At 42.9% G+C, this 17,834-nt stretch overlaps 1 long non-coding RNA gene and 1 pseudogene across 1 annotated transcript; one reads left to right on the forward strand and one right to left on the reverse strand.

Annotated features, from left to right (window-relative positions):
- Positions 1-5,676: 5,676 nt before the first annotated feature.
- LOC109765125 (uncharacterized) lies at positions 5,677-11,725 on the reverse strand. The gene is made up of 3 exons (XR_012188358.1): positions 7,659-11,725; positions 6,889-7,525; positions 5,677-6,108 (listed from the first exon to the last, which is right to left on the reverse strand). It is a non-coding gene; the product is annotated as an uncharacterized lncRNA (long non-coding RNA).
- Positions 8,217-12,277, forward strand: LOC109765124 (disease resistance protein RGA2-like; annotated as a pseudogene).
- Positions 12,278-17,834: the final 5,557 nt, after the last annotated feature.

A 17,834-nucleotide genomic window follows, 5' to 3' on the forward strand; every position in this document is an offset into this window, starting at 1 on the left:
GCATGGTAGTTGAAGCGTTGCTTCCCTGTCCTGGACCACATGCCCTTTTACGAGAAAAATCCTCCATGTCAGTATCTGGTGCCGCCTTCAACGGATCTTCATCATCTGTTTGTTTCTGATGGCCATCCCCGTCAAAACGGCTGTTGTCCATGTTCTGTCCTCTTCCACCAGCACGTCCTTCTCTACGATCACCGCGCCGGCCCCGGACACCGCCAGGCCCTCGGCCAGTCTTCATGAACCATCCAGCCCTCAAATCTTTGAACACTAAGGCAGAAGGTGGGTGAACTCCAGAACCGTGCTCCTTGAAAAGATGACCCAACATCCCACAAACTGCGCACCAATCTGGCAGCTTTTCATATTTACCCGATATATCGGACGCTTCCCTCCCCTGACCATGGATACAACATTCTTCAAAGGCTTCGTCACATCGGTTTCTACCCAAACGCGGTGGAAGTTTCCCGCAAAATCTTGAGAGGGAGGTTCAGCAAAAAGAACTCTTCCTACCTTGCCAGCCATCGGTTCAATCAGGTGAGCAAACAGGTCGGGGACATCATGGATCTGAACCCAGATATCTATTGTGTCCAGCTTAATGGTGGTCGCCTTCGTCACCCCATCATATGGCTTGATGATAACAGCATCTCTCCTGAAGTGCCATGGACCGTCTTGCATCACCCTCTCCCAGTCCCCAGGACATGAAAATTGGATGGTGTACAAGTTATCTTCCAGTGGCCTGAATTTTACCTCTTGGGCAAGGTCCCATGCATATCTCATGTTACGGAAAAACCACGTCTGGCTATAGGTTTTGACTGTGTTGAACTTAGCAATCGCAACCCAGCAGGCTGCATCTTCTGGGATATCTGCCTCATCGATCACGACATCATCCAGATCCTCTTCCTTAAGCCCAAGCTCCTGCATCATCTTCTCCACATCGCTGACCCCCGAAGCACTAGGGTTTTCTTCAGAAGCCATGTAGATCACTAACCCGAAGAAGATCGGATCGGGTTGTAGTAGTAGGGAACCCTAAAACCACACCTTCCCCCTTGACCAGCGCCAAATCCCCGACGGCGAACGTGGAAGGAGCAGGTAGGGGAGGTTGATCGGCGGCAGGGTACGGCCCGAACTCCAGGAGGCGGCGGATCGCCTTGGAGAAAAACAAAACCCTAATGAGAGGGAAAAACGATCAGTACAGAGAGGATGGACGCCGTGGGCAGAGGCCCAATGGACACCAGCAGAGGAGAGGGCTGGGCTAGGCCATTACTTGTAGTAGTGTTTAGCCATTTCAGAAAAAAAAAATTATGTTTCCATTCGGCTTACCGATATGGACGTTTGGTTTCCGGGTGCATATACAGCCTATATGTAAAACAAATTAGGAATTACAAAAATGTCAAACAATGATTTTTTTTAAATAAAGTTGACCTTCTATTGTACTACTCGTAAAAAATTAGGAATTACAAAAAAGTCAAAAAACTGAATTTTAAAAAGTAAAGTTGACCTTCTATTGTACTTGTAGTGTTTACCCATTCCAGAGAAACAAACTATCATTTTTCCATTAGGTTTGTGGATATGGACGTTTGTCTCCTGGATGTATATACATTGTATATATGCAAAAAAAATAGTAATTAAAAAATGTTTTTTAAAGTTGACCTACTATTGTACTTGTAAAAAAATCCACGAAGGAGAAACCCCTATTGATTTCAGGGCAAAAAGTAAAAAAAATTGAAGTCCAATAGGTGGGAAAAGTAACTTGTACTATATAGCAATATCTTTTTTGCCCAGAAGTCAACGAAAGTTTTTCTTTCACAAAAATTTATGTCGTAGTGAAAGAAAAATAAAGTTTATTTAAAAGAAAAAGTTCTATAATATTTTTGACTTCTTTTGCAAAGAAAATACCTTATAGAGTGTATCTACACCCATGAACTAAATGGCATTTCCCTTTGGTTTACGGACTATCCACAAAAAGTGGTTAGCATCATGTGCCCAAGAAAAAACTTTTTGTAAGTATTTTTGAAGGACTACTCTATTTGTAAGTCTTAACTACTCTCTCCGTCCGAAAAAGCTTGTCCCTCAAATGGAGTGTAATATAAGAAACACTTTCAGTCCACCGATATATTTACTTTCCAATCAACATTTATAGTTTTTCATTTTGCAAAAGCCAGAATCAATATTATATGGTTTGTTGCTTGAATCTGTACAACATAAGCTAGTTATGTGGATAACTCTGGGATTGCTTGAACTGCAAAAATGTTCTCTGGGCACAACAAAAACAAATATTCAGAATTTAATATTCCGTTTTAGCAGCAGTTCAAATGACCCGCAGTTCATTTGTTAGAATATAACTGGATCACTTATACCTTTGCGAAGAAAAACTCACTCCGGGAAAATAGTTTCTTATGAACCACCAAACTTTCCGTACACTTAGAAGCTCTTTTAAACTATTTTTTGGGTACAAAATCAGAGTTGTATTGTAACAACAATCCACACACACACAAAAAGACAATCTTCTTTTCAGGTAGATAAACTTAACAAAGCGAAGAATTTTTCTTCCGCACATCAGCAACAACGTACTGGTGATAAGATTGTTCAAATTCGTACAGTGCGCATAATAATTAGTGACAATAATAATCTGATCTTGTGTCTTACTACAGAGTGCAGAGTGATACAGACAACTAGTCATCACCAAACTCTTCTGTGGCAGCGATGCAACGCAACAAACAGGCCACGGCCTGAATATACGTATCGAGTTGGTGTGGGCCATGACTCACGTATGGGCCATTATTTCGGGCTGCCTATCCTTCTAGCTTTTTAAGAGAAGGACAAAGCCCACACACGAACGCACATGGCTTAGCTTCAGGTAAGCGCCCCAATTCATAAACATGCCAGGCTGTTTACGGAGCGTGCCAGAAAGAGAGCACATCCACCCCAACCTGTGCGGTCTGCACATCCAGCAACCCCAACTGAAATATTGAAATCCAATTCTTGTAGCGTATGACACGTATGCCTGGTAAATATTTTCTTTTTTTAAGTTTCGTAAATTGTTATTTTAAAAAACCTCAAACAGTTTTTGGTATGCCTTACGTGTACAACTACTAAATAATTCATTTTATGTTAGTACACCTGTTAAATAATTCCTTTTATCTCATACCCCTGGTAAATAATTTTTTTTCTTTCATTTCTCGCAAACTAGTACTATTTTAAATAGGGAAACGCTTACCATCACCCCGTGGATCGCCGCGGCCGCGTCCGCCTCCTTCCCTTAAAAGTGTCCATTCTCATGGACAATTTTGCAACAAAATCTCGGTTGCAACAGAACTGGCGGCTCACCGCCCAGCTGATCTTTTAGCCGGCGGACGCGTAGCACGCCCCTTTTAAATAACCTCAAGCATTTGTTTTGTATCTACTAGGTAAATGATCATGTGTTGCAACGGGGAAGAGATATTCTAATCATGTTGAATATATGTGGTTAGGATTCTTATGTGCATCAAACAACATAGTTGGCTTTTTTTAACTTTTAAATTATTCTTATTCGATCTTCTTCTTCCTAGTTCATGCTCCCCACCGCTGTTAATGGCACATCCCTCTCATAATTCCCAACACTCCCGCAAACCCAAGGTATGTCGCAGCCATTGCAGCAAGAACAAACAAGCACCAAACCAACATATAGATAGTGCACCAAAATATGCATCAGATTGACATTCTTGACAAATTTGACATCAGAACTAAAAATATATAGAAAATTACACATATGGAGATATGTGATATGTGGTGTGCTTAAGATACTGCTTTGATATGCCTAATTTTGCAAACAGAATGTATATGCCTAATTTTGCAAACATAATGTAAGATCTATTGTGCACACATATATCGTGTATAGCAGAACTAAAGTTGAATGGATGGATGAATGAATGAAAGCAAGTAGGATATTCCATTTTATAATATGTGTGGCATTACCAAATATTAGATCTTTAGAGATTGATTAGAGACTGAGCACGTGATTGATTCCTTTCCATCAAGGCATTTCCAAATATACCAAAATTGATTTGATTTGAAAGATAAAAATTCTGTTTATTTAGAATGAAAGGCTAAAAACGGTTTAATTAGATTGGTGGGATAGCGAATGCCTGGAAAACAATTCGGTGGAAGGGTGATGGTCGTACATGGAAGGTTGGACAAAGGGGGTGGTGAGGAAAAACTAAAAGATGAAACCTTAGATCATTTTTAAGTAACAAAGACTACCCAATAAAAAGAACTAGATGAAGTACATCCAAACCATCTCAACCGTCTATTAACAAGATCGAAGGGCTTGTTTGGTTGCGTTGTTTTAGCAAAAGTAGTTTTCCATCAAATCATATAACCGTGTAACAAACTAAAACCATGTTTGGCTCTCATAGCAAAAACATGGGGTACCTCATTTTTAGTGTGTGGCAAGGCGTGCGTCACGGAAAGGCACACCGCCCGCTCTCGACACGTGTGCTCTTGGGCCTGCCCATGTGCTCAGGCGGGGCGGCCCTATTTCGTTCTTCTCTTTCATTTTTCTTTTTTGTGTCTTTTTTTTCTTTTCTGTTTTTCTTTTTGCTTCTTTAATTAATCTTCTGGGCATCAATTTTTTCTTGATTTTAAAAAATGTTCTGTTTTTTAATTGTTCACAAATTTTAAAATGTCCCTGGATTTAAAAAAAACGTTTAAAAAAACGTTCACAAATTTTTTAATTGTTCACAAATTTCCACATTCAAAAAATATTCCGTTTTTATGAATGTTCAGCAAAAAATGTCGCTGATTAAAAAAATGTTTGTGAATTTCAAAAATTGTTCCCAAAGAGTTGAGAATGTTTGCCGATTCAAAAAGTGTCCATGAATTTGAATAATGTTCAAGAATTTCAGTAAAATAACGAATTCAGAAAATATTAAAATTTAGAAATGTTTAAGAATTTAAAAAATGTTCATAGATTTGATTTTTTTTCATGATTTTTAAAAATATTCACAAATTCAATATTTGTTTGTGATTTTTGAAAAAAATCGTTTGACAATGGGATTTCGAAAATTGTTGGTTGTGACTGTTAGTCCTTCTCCAAGACATAGGGTGTAGACCAGAAGTACAATAATGTTTGGACAATGAGTATGATCTTGCACTAAGATATATCCGATGGTGTTATGTTCCTTTATCCTGTGAAATAGATACCATGTTGCCATCTCATGATTATACGGGCGTGTAGGGAAATCATACTTATGTGCTTCGTTTATTGAATAACATCTACTTTCATTTCTCATTCTACGCAACGAAGATTCACAACATGGTGAAATTGAAGGAAACGTAGATTCTTTGAAGAAATACGATACAATGGTATCTCATGATTGTCTGAAGAAATATTTATTTAAGTGGTGAAAATCAAATTTGCTACTTCTAAAATTCGTATATTGGGATCCCATCCGCCTACTAGCTGTTTTGCACGAGCTGGGCTTACTGTTTCTACCTTTTGAGAATCAGTGCAAGTACGGGATGGTGATGACAATAAGTGCATTTTTAAAATTTGCTACTTCTAAAATTCGTATATTGGGATCCCATCAGCCTTATCACCTTGCAGCACTATATATTTTTGTCCTGAAGACCGTAAATTTGATCTACACAGTACCTCATTGTCGCCGTAAATTTGATCTATACAGCCCTGAAGAAGGTACAGAGTTGAGCAAACTAATATTTGCATGCTGTTTTCACAGGGAGAATTCCAGTCAGCTGATGTGGAAGCAATAGACTGAAACAGAGGATGTGACGTTTACCCCTAATTTCAATAAAAAAATATCAACAATACTCTACTAGAACTCGGCCAATTACAAAACGCAACGCAGAGCAAAACAAGCACATCAATCTTCAGTCTGCTCTCTGCTGGAAATCCTACTCTCGAGGTTCAGAAAAACTTGGCTTATCAATTCAGCAGGCAGCAACAGCTAGGTAACAGCAGCAGGTGAACCACTGCAGAGCACACATCCAGCCAACAACAACAAGCCATCACATCTCAATCTTCGATCTGCTCTCGGTGCCATCTCAAACTTCACTTGATAAGCGCACGGGCAATCTGGCTCCCCAGTTTATCGTTGTTTGATTTGCCCCCCTTACCTGCAAAACAGAGCAAGCCGACCCAAATTAGTTACAGAAACTGGGCTGTGTGTGGAAGGATATCATGAAAACAAGCATCATTTCTCGTTCTCCAAATCGACTACAGTAGCGCTGGAACTCCCACCGTAACCAGCTGACGTTCGCTACTCCCAAAGTTCCTAATCCAAACCCAAAACAAATGCTGGAGAATTTTTGGTTTACATTGAAACCAAAAGCACAGCAAGCGACATTCCACAACAAATCGAATAATTATTTGTTTTTTAATTGGTAGCATTGCATTCTCTACCTTGGCAAATTGACAACCCACAGTCCATCTTTAAGTTTTACTCCAACAATATTTTGCGCTGCAGATGATTCATCGTACACCAGGTGCCCTTTATAATACTATCAGTTTACTTATGTGCTCCCACAACCATCATTAAAGGGATATTTGTTTGGTGCTCTAAACTATTGAGGTACTCCCCCCGTTCCAAAATAAATGTCATGGTCTTAGTTCTAATTTTTGACCTAAGTTTTAGTTCAAACGGAGGGTGTAGTAGTTAGTGTGTTGAAAATAAATCTCAGGTAGAGATGCATCATTAAAAGAATTAATGCCGGAGCGCCTCTTTGGAATTTTTTTGCATAACATAGGTAATAACATTCCACACAGAAATTCCTCCTGGTAATGATAACTCTGGTGTCCAATTTGTCCTGGAGCAGCATCCAATAGAAAAAAAATGAAGTATGGAAAAATCAAGTTATATAGCAACAAAAACATGATACCATAGAACAGTGTCTTGCCTGTTCCTGCTGAACCCTCAGTGACAAAAGTGAGAAAAATCTTCGCAGCAGATCCATGCATGTCATGCGTCACAAGTTGGAAAGTGGTGCATTCTGTACACATTATTTGGTGGGAATCATTTGTAGTAACTGAAAAATTAGACACCATCGACACTGGACTGGATGGTCTAAAGAAGATTATTAAACACAGAAAAATAAACTTCACCGCACTTACACAGTGGCAATGCTAAAACGATCTTAAAAACATTTAGTTGTAGGTAAAACAGAGTATCTGCAAGTATATATAATTAATGAAATTATAAAAACATATTCAACAATAGTGACGCATGGTTGAAATAAATGAGGGGCCACCGGTGGGTACATGTACCATTCAATATACAGCTCAGCTCTTGCATTCCTTGATCTTATCACCATTTGACATCATCCACTCTCCTTCAACCGCAGCAGTTGATAAAACCGACAATATGTTTGATAAAACCGCTCTAGAGGTAGAGAACTGAGTTCTCATTTGGGCCGCTGTGTCACGAAAAGAATTGATGCAGGAGCGCCTCTTCAGAATTTTCTTGCAATAACATAGGTGATACATTCCACACAGAAAATTCCTTCCTGGCTGTGCGGTTTCCGGTTTTCAATTGTCCTGGAGCAGTGGCCAACAGAAAAAAAAAGTTATAAAGCAAATTAACCAAAATATGATACTGAAGTTGTAATGGCGTACAGATGCAAATAAATGAGGGGGGGGGGGGGGGGGGGGGGGGGGCACCGGCAGGTACATGCATCAGTAGCTCTTGGATTCCTTCTCTCCACAGGGGGACGCACACCATGATTGTGTCCATATAATTGAGGGGCCACCGGTAGGTACCAGTAAATATACATCTCAGATCTTGGATTCCTTGATCCTATCTCCATTTTCTTGCATCCTCTCTCCAGCAACCTCCCATTACCAAACCAAGCAGCCCTGATGCGTGAGAGATCTGCATAGGGCTAGCGACGAACGAGCAGCAGTATCGTTGCTCTTTCACCAAAGATCGAATTTGGGTGTTGTTGAGGTGAATCCTCTCCTCAATCCTTGCCTTGTTTTGCTCTTCATTGGTTGTTCATCTTCTGTTTTTTCAGCTGTACAGACCATGAAACTTTTATGTATATATATCAAAATGTATATACAAGAGCTATACAAGCTAAGCTAAGCCATGCTTTGAAGCTAGGAGCATAGTGTTTCCTGGCTCCATAGGAAGATAACAATGTTGTTCGGTGTTCTGTCAGTTCGTCCGATCTGACTTTTCTTTCATATGCTCTTAGTTGCTTTTCTGTTCTTTCATATGCTGAAGTTTTTTTCATCGAAAATTATGCTGCAGTTTCCTATTCCTCCGATCTACAAGATCATGGCAGAGTCACTGCTTCTCCCTCTAGTGCGCGGCGTGGCTGGCAAGGCCGCAGACGCACTCGTCGAGACAGTGACCCGCATGTGTGGCCTCGATGATGATCGCCAAACGCTCGAGCGACGTCTACTAGCCGTCGAGAGCAAGCTGGCCAACGCTGAGGAGATGAGCGAGACAAATCCCTATGTCAAGAGCTGGATGAAGGAGCTCAAGTCCGTCGCCTACCAGGCCGACGACGTGCTCGATGACTTCCAGTACGAGGCACTGCGCCGCCAGTCTAAGATCGGCAAGTCCACTACCCGAAAGGTACTCAGCTACATCATGCGCCACAGCCCGCTGCTCTTCCGCTTTGAAATGAGCAGGAAACTCAAGAATGTCCTCAAGACGATCAATAAGTTGGTTAAGGAGATGAACATGTTTGGCTTGGAGAGTTCTGTCCGTAGGGAGGAGCGGCAACATCCTTGGCGGCAGACGCACTCAAAACTGGACGAGACTACCCAGATCTTTGGAAGAGATGATGATAAGGAGGTGGTGGTGAAGTTACTGTTGGACCAGCAGGATCAGCGGAGAGTGCAGGTGCTGCCCATCATTGGGATGGGAGGTCTTGGCAAGACGACTCTTGCTAAGATGGTCTATAATGACCAAGAGGTCCAGCAACATTTCGAGTTGAAGATGTGGCACTGTGTGTCCGATAACTTTGATTTCATTGCTCTTTTGAAATCCATCATTGAGTTGGTTGTAAGTGGAAGATGTGACATGCCTGACATGATTGAGTTGTTGCAAAAGAAACTTGAGCAAGTCATTGGCCAAAAAAGGTTTATGCTCGTGCTTGATGATGTGTGGAATGAAGATGAGAGGAAGTGGGAGGATGTCCTGAAGCCTCTTTTGTGTTCTGTTGGTGGACCAGGAAGCGTAATTATTGTCACAACTCGAAGCCTGAAAGTGGCCTCTATAATGCAGACCCTTCGACCCCATAAGCTAGCATGTCTGAGTGAACAAGATTCATGGGAATTGTTTGCACAGAAAGCATATAGCAATGGAGCAGAGCAGGAGCAAGCAGAGTTGGTCAGCATTGGCAGACGTATTGTCAACAAATGCAAGGGGGTGCCTCTTGCTCTCAAGACAATGGGTGGATTGCTAAGTTCATATCAACAAGTACAAGAATGGAAGGCAATCGAAGAAAATGATATTGGGGATAGTGTTAGAGGTAAAGATGAGATCATGTCTATATTGAAGTTGAGCTACAAACACCTATCATCTGAAATGAAGCAATGTTTTACATTTTTAGCATTTTTCCCCAAGGACTATGTGATGAACAAGGATATGTTGATCCAACTATGGATGGCAAATGGTTTTATTCAAGAGAAGAGACCAATGGAATTGACATCAAGAGGAGAATTCATTTTCGATGAGCTGGTTTGGAGGTCCTTCCTCCAAGATAAACAGGAGCTCACAATCAATTATGGCGCAACAAGTTATGTGACTATTAACTGTAAAATGCATGATTTAATGCATGACCTAGCAAAAGATGTCACAGATGAATGTGCAAGTATAGAAGAACTAAATCAGCAGAAAGCACTGTTAAAAGATGTTTGTCACATGCAAGTGTCAAAGGCTGAATTGGAACAAATCAGTGGGTTATGCAAAGGCAGAACAATCCTACGCACTTTGTTAGCTCCTTCAGGATCACACAAGGACTTTAAAGTGTTGCTACAGGTATCGACATCACTAAGAGCACTACATTGTCCCCCTTCTTCAATTGTCAATTGCAACAAGGCCATATATGCAAAACATCTACGGTATCTCGACCTCTCTTGGTCTGAAATCACTGAGTTGCCAGAATCAATATGTGTGTTGTATAACTTGCAAACATTGCGGCTCATTCATTGCGAGGAGCTGCGGCAGTTACCAAAAGACATGGCAAGACTGAGAAAGCTCATCCATCTTCATCTTTCTGGTTGTGATCGTCTTGAAAGAATGTCTCCGAACTTTGGTCTACTAAACAGCCTTCACATATTAACAACATTTGTTGTCGATACTCGAGAAGGCCTTGGAATAGAGCAGCTCAAAGACTTGCAAAACCTTAGCAATAGGTTGGAACTACTGAATTTGGACAAGATAGAGAGTGGGAGAATGCAAAAGAAGCCAATCTTGATCAGAAGAAAAACTTAAGTGAGTTGTTGTTCTCTTGGGGCCAAGAAACAGATGATTTGCCTAAAGATATGGCATGTAATGTGGAAGAAGTGTTGCAGTGTTTAGAACCTCACAGTAATATCCAAAATTTGGAGATACTTGGATATGGTGGCTTAGAAATATCACAGTGGATGAGAAAGCCTCAAATGTTTAACTGCTTGAGAAAACTCAAAATTTCTGACTGCCCAAGATGCAAGAGTATCCCTATAGTATGGCTCTCGGTCTCTCTAGAGACTTTGTGCTTACAGAGGATGGATAACCTGACCACATTATGTAATAACCTTGATGTGGAAGCTGGAGGATGCATGACCCCTCTGCCAATTTTCCCTGGGTTGAAGAGGATGGAGTTGATTGATTTACCAAGCCTGAAGATGTGGGCAGCAAATAGTGTGGGAGAATCTGGTGATAGCCTGGTAACGCTCTCGATGGTTGAACAGCTAGCGATCAAAAATTGCCCCAAGCTTGTAAGTATTCTAGTGATCCCCGTTGTCAGCGACTTGACAATAGTTGGAATTCACAGTACTGCACTCGGCTTAGTTTTTATGAGCATCCGTTTGGATTCCTGGCCATTTCTCGTCAGCTTCACTCTTGGGTCTCCAGAAGACATACCCATGTTGCCTCTAGACGCCCAGCAAAGTCAAAGTCAAACACCTCTTGAAAAACTTGAGACGTTGACACTGGAAGGGCCCAAGAGCTTGCTCAGAAGCTCCGGATTGTCCAGCTCACAACTTATGGTTTGGAAATGCTTTCGGTTCCTGAGACATCTGACGATTAGCGGATGCAGTGATCTTGTCCGCTGGCCAACAGAGGAGCTCCGGTGCTTGGATCGCCTCCGCTCTCTGTGCATCGTTGATTGTGAAAACCTGGAGGGGGGCACTTCATCGTCTGAGGAGGAGACCCTTCCTCTGTCCCTGGAGAAATTGACGATTTCAGGCTGCTGCAGTGTGGTAGCCTTGCCTTGGAACCTTAGAAATCTTGCTAAGCTGAGTGATCTCTGGGTGAAAAATTGCGATGGCCTGGAAGTGCTGCCTGATGGGATGTGTGGCCTCACTTCTCTTAGGAAATTGAATATTTGGTATTGTCCAGAACTGGAGGAATTCCCCCATGGTCTCCTGGAGCGGTTGCCAGCCCTCGAAGAATTTGTCATACTTGGTTGCGCGGGGTTGCAAACACGATGCAGGGAAGGTGGGGAGTATTTCCACTTGCTCTCCTCTGTACCACGCAAGTGGTTTGGTTGATGATGGCGGCGTCATAAAAATCCAGAAGAGCTATGAAGTAAATCGGCATACGAGTGAGTCCCCTGATAAATCTCACTTCTGTCTAAATAAATGCTTCTCACATCAAATTCGGTGATAACATGGGATGAATCGATGCACCTGCAGCTGCAGGTGGGAATCTCTGAAAGCCTCCACACCATGAAGGACGCAATGGTCGATCCGCCCACATCTTGCCGCAGTGCGTGCGGCGACCAACTGCAGTCCTTCTCGGCAGGGCGCAGATGTGAAAAGAGGAAGGTTCCGCTGCTTGCCCCACGGCCTGAGGCAGCCGCCCTCCTCCTCATCAGAGCGCACGCCTGGAGCGGCGGCGGCGTGGAGGAGAGGGAGACAGATTTGGCTGCGCTGGAGCAGACGAGGAAGAAGCAGAGGATGCACGCCGTGGGCAGCAGAGGCCCGATGGACCAACTAGCAACAGCAGAGTCATGTTTTATAACCACATACCCAATTTCCATGACAAACGTGAGCTTCTTTTGTTTCTTTGCCAGAAAACATTACTCATTGCAAATAATTTACTTTGCCTTTCTCCACGGAGATTCTTATGAACTGCTTCCGAGTCCAATCTATGTGTACATCATTCCCTTTTTTGTGTGTGGATAATCGGTCTGTGCTGTAGCAACAAGTCTTCTATTCAGGATGATAAACTTATTTCTCTTGAGCACAATGGCAACGCCATAGTGATGATGAGATTGTTCCAATTCCTACAATCTCCATAGCAATTAGTAGCAGCAATAATCTGAACTCGTGTCTGCCCCACCTTTGGGAGCCTGAAACTGAAGTAGTATCCTACGACTAGTAGTACTGCCACAGACTAACGCAGATTTATTCATGTGTTGTCCACAACTAATCTTCACAAACTCTCCATGGAATCAATGATAGTACGGATCAGACTGATAACTGATTGGTGGATGATCAGAGTGTGGCGATGTATGTGTCGGCGAGTATCTTGCCGAGCCGGACCTGCACCTGGGTGATGCCATGGCGTCCACATACTTGAGGTTTGGCAGACACCACATCCACCCACTTCCCCTGCCTTTGCCACTGCCACAACTCTTCTGCATTGGTAGGATCCACTGATAATATCGCGGAAGTAAATATGGTTGCTTCATCTCTACTACTTCCCTGTAACTGCTTAGTGTTAAGATTTTGACTGTCCATATGCGTGGGGAGTTCTGCACATTTGCTACTAACTGTTATTAGCGTATGGACACCAATTGTGGTTCGCTGCAAGTTGCCGATGCCAACTTGCCAATGATTTTAGGATTGTAAAAGTTGGAATTCGGACAAGCTTTCAAGAGCATGGCTCGCTGGGGCAGAGGAACACGCATGTACGCGTGGAATACTGCAGATCCATAGACCATGAACGACTCGGTGTTTCAGGAAAAAAAAACTCTGACCACAACCTTGTGCTTTCCTCTTGCATAGCATACAACTGTTGATTACTTATCTAGCAACCTTCTTACGCAGGACATCCATGAATCACTAGTCCTCTTCTACAACCCTCATAATCAATTGTTCCATTTGGAAGGTACGTCCGATGTCTGACTTTCTGCTCAATTTTGCGTGATGCCATCTTTAACAAAATTGTGAAAACAAACTATATACTTTTGCTCCAAGCGTCCAACCTATATTGCGGTCCTTGATCATACAAAACTGACATTTTTTTGGAGAAATTTTGAATAACAGAAATAATAAAAATTACATCCAAATCCGTAGACGATCTAGCAACGACTACAAGCACTGAAGCGGGCCAAAGGCGCGCCGCCGTGATCGCCGGAGTAGGGCACAACTTGTTGTAGTAGACAGCCGGGAAGTCGTCGTGCTAAGGCCCTGTAGGACAAGCGCACAAGTACAACAACCGCCGCAGATGAAGAATAACATAGATCAGAAAGATTCAACCTGAATACACACGAACATAGATGAATCACGACGAAATCCGAGCAAATCCACCAAAGATAGATCCGCCGGAGACATAACTCCAGACACCCACCAATGGTGCTAGACGCACCACCGCAGCGGAGGCTAGGCAGGGAGACGTTTAATCCATCTTCAGAGAGCCGCCGCCGTCTCGTCTCCCTGAGCAGGACACAAACCCTAACGAAATTGAAAGAAACGACTAAAAACGGAGCCCCCGCCTGCCCTTGCCGAGATCCACTGCGACCCATGGTTCTAGGGCCACTGGAGAGGAGGCGGATCTGGTGCGGCGCTGGCAGGAAGCAAAAACCCTAGCTTTTTTTTTATGAAGGAGGAGGAGGCAGCTAGATACAAAAATGAACTTATGACTGAAATGCATGACTTGATTCCGGGAAAAAAGACACGCATGGCTTGACTTGGTGCATGGTTTGCATGGATTTATTAATGCAGAATTATAAATTATGAGTGCATGCATGATTTGAGAATGAGACACAATTTCAATCTGACGGCTATCAATTATTTAGGCATGGCTCCCTTGGTCGGCCAATATCTTCAAAGATTGTTCGTTCAAGCTTTCTCATCTCCAAACAGGGTTGACTTGACTCGCTGCTGGTCCTCTTTCGACGGCCAGTGCACGCTTGCACTAATGGCCAACAGTGACCACACAACCAACCAACTCCAGTCATTTTATTTTTCAAATATGCCTTCAAATTACTCGTTTCAGTAGATAAATATGAAACTTGGCATTATATGCAGTCATCAATCAACCACACCGTGTGTCCCAGGGCACTTGACAATGATTTGTAGCTGCACTCCTGACAATCATTTCAGTTGCATGCAGAGGTTATCGCACCTTCCACCAGTTGAATTTAAAAATGACTGATACTCCCCTGTATCCAACCAAAACTTTTCAGACTTTCCATGTTCTCCAACCCTGAGTACCTTAAGAATTTAAGCTGGTAAATTTTAAGTATGGCAAAGTCATCACAGATGGCTCGTAGTTGATGGATATGTCAAATTATTAAATAATAACATTCAAAAGCATGAATCCAGAAAATTTGCAAACACCCATGGCATGTCTAAGACTTAAACCCAAATGGTTTAATTCCACTATATGCTGCGATATTCTAATCGTACGTTTACTTCTTTTTTTTGCGGGAGAAATACTTGTATTACTCAAAAATCAAGTCTTTACAATCATCTTTAACAATTACTAAAACCTCAGAAGGACCGGACTGAATCCAGGTCAGAGTTCTACCCTCCCTTCTTCCGAAGGCAGCTAGACAATCACTAGCTTTATTTTGCACTCGCGGCACATGAGTAATACAAGTAGATCGAAGACTTACGAGATACCTAATCTCATTAATAAGGGAAGCATAAACGGAACGATCCTGTCCAGCACAAGTGATCATGGCCACCGCTTCCGAAGAATCCATCTCAATGGCAATGGGAAAATTTGACCTCCGAATGGATATAGATAACCACTCCATACACGCGCACAACTCCGGTTCCAAAGCATCTCTGCAAGAATACAGAACTCTGCAGGCTGAAAAGATAATGTCTCCATTAGAATCCCGAAGGATCATTCCTGCACCCGCTGCTCCGGTAGAAACATAGGACCCATCTACATTGAGTTTAACCTTGTCCGGATTTGGTTTAGACCATCTAAGCGCTGGAGGTGAAACTCTTCCCGGTGTAGATGAAGCGCCAAAAACCATAGTAGACTTGCCCTTGATTGGATCCATGTTCGAGTTCAGTTTGATCGCCACCAGTGATTCCAAATAGCCTTGCAAGAACCGAACCGAGACCTCTAAAGGTGGGGCTGGTTTTTGATGTATTACCTCGTTCCGGACAAACCAGCTGCGCCAGAAGGTCATGATCATCATGCATCGCTCAAGTTCACTTAATTGTGAAAGGGCATTTAGCATCCATTCCTTTCCAGTATTAAGCAGCTTATCAATACTAGGTAGCCTCCACACCTTGGCCATCTCCTGATACAAATCTCGCCCAAACTGGCACCGCACAAAGGGATACTACAAATCGTACGTTTACTTCAAAATTAAGCTGATACTACCTCTGTCCTGGTTTATTGGTCTTCATTGTATTATGTGCCAAATTTTAACCATGGTTTTAACTAACAAAATATTCTTACATTTCACCAAAAATTATATCATTGAAAACTATGTTTAAATACCAACCAAACGATGTAATTTTTGTTGACATGCATTAATATTTTGTTAGTTAAATCGTTGGTCAAAGTTTGACACAAATTACAATGAAAGCCAATAAACCAGGACGAAGGTAGTATAACACTATTTCAAAAAAGAAAAACTGATATAACACTACTTGCACGTACATCAATAAAAGCAGCAGCAAAAAGAATAATGGTACTACTAGACAATCCTAAACTTCGAAGACGGAATCCTCCCAGAATTTGACAACAAAATGTCTTCAACGTACTGGGTTCCACTGTTTTTTTTTTTTGGCAGAACAACCAAAAGTGGACTATCTTTTTTCTTTTGACACAAAAGTAGACTATATTTGAGTTTCAAGTTGCCCGTCCATGTATATTGGTGTTGATTGCCACTTTCAACGAAATTTCAGTCATTTCAGTAGGTATACTAGAATAATTACTTTCGGCACAAAATATTCCACTCATTATTGTAATACACAAAAATCCAAAAAACAATATCTAAATTTCTATGTTGATTGTATTTCAACCAAAGTGAAGTGCCAACTGAAAAGAAAAATTATTAAGATTCAATGATTCTGGGTATGGCTGGAATATTTTTTGAAATTGATATTCAAAACTTCTCCAGCAATGATCACTTGGGACAAATATAACCAGTGGAAGGAAGATAACGGGATATTTCTTTGGCGGCTGCTACAAATCATCCGACTTATTTCCAGTGAAAATCAGTCGGGTGTGTATCCGTCCTATCTGCCCCGTGAAGCCGTTAGATGGGTCAACACACAATCGCTTTCTTCTCTTCCACATTCAGCAGAACGCAAACATCATGCACAGAAGCCGCCGTAGCACCGTCGTTCCGTCGCAGCAACCAGCTCGGCACCGACCGATTTGTTGCTCCTGCCTGCATCATCGCCCTGCCGCGCAGCACCGCCAAACTCGCCACCGTCGAGTGCTGCGTTGAAGCAAGGGTGGCCACCGGCGACTGTTGTGTTGCAGCACGGGCGGCCGTCGTCGAGTGTTGCGTTGAAGCAAGGGCGGCCGCCGGCGAGTGATGCGTTGAAGCACTGGCGGCCACCGACGAGTGTTGCGTTGAAGCAAGGGCTGCCGCGGCGAGTGCTGCGTTGAAGCAAGGGCGGCCGCCGGCGAGTGCTGCGTTGAAGCAAGGGCTGCCGCCGGCGAGTGTTGCGTTGCAGCAAGAATCCGTCGCCGCCGCCGCCGAGATCCAGTGGTTGCATCGACTTGCTCGGCAACTCCAACCACAGTAGACGGTACCAACGATGCGGCCGCTCCCACCTTTGCAGCGCCGGTCACGGCTGCGTCGCCGGCAAGCTGTGCGGTTGCAACGTCGGCAACATCAGACGCCGTTTCGCGCGAATGCAGCAGGCCACGGTGTGTTGCGGCCGCCAGTTGCAGCACCCCCGGCGAGTTTCTCCGGCCACGAGCGGCTCACCCGGAGGCCTTGTAAGCGACGACGAGATTCAAGAGATAAGTCTAGAGCGGTTTGTGGTCAAGCGTGTGGTGTACGGGGAGAAAAGAGTTGTGTGGTGAGTGCTTCTCAGTTTGGATAAGGATGAGGGGTTGGGAGCTGTGATGCGCGGGCCCGCAAGGACGCGTGGCGAGCGTTAGACGCGGCTTACGATCGTAATAGATCAGCCGGATGATTTCAACACTTTTCCTATTTCTTTGGCCAGTTTTCTGTCTTGAGGAGGCGAATTATGTTGGAATAGTACGTGCCAAGTCAATTTGTAAGATCATATTGAATGTTTACAGCCACGTAAGTTAACTCGTCTCCTTAAATTGACCATGAAAAGCCTTATTTGACGGAAGTGCCTAGAAATCATCTATCTGAGATATAATTTGTCTCATTCACCTAAAAAACAAAAACAAATACAAAGTAGTACTACAATCCACGTCAGCACACACGCATCTTATAGTATCACATCCAATGGCTATAAAGGTGAATGAGACATAACAGAAACTCAGCTAGATGAGTTCTAG

This window comes from Aegilops tauschii, chromosome 7 (genome assembly GCF_002575655.3).
Source record: "Aegilops tauschii subsp. strangulata cultivar AL8/78 chromosome 7, Aet v6.0, whole genome shotgun sequence".
Lineage (NCBI taxonomy): Eukaryota > Viridiplantae > Streptophyta > Magnoliopsida > Poales > Poaceae > Aegilops > Aegilops tauschii.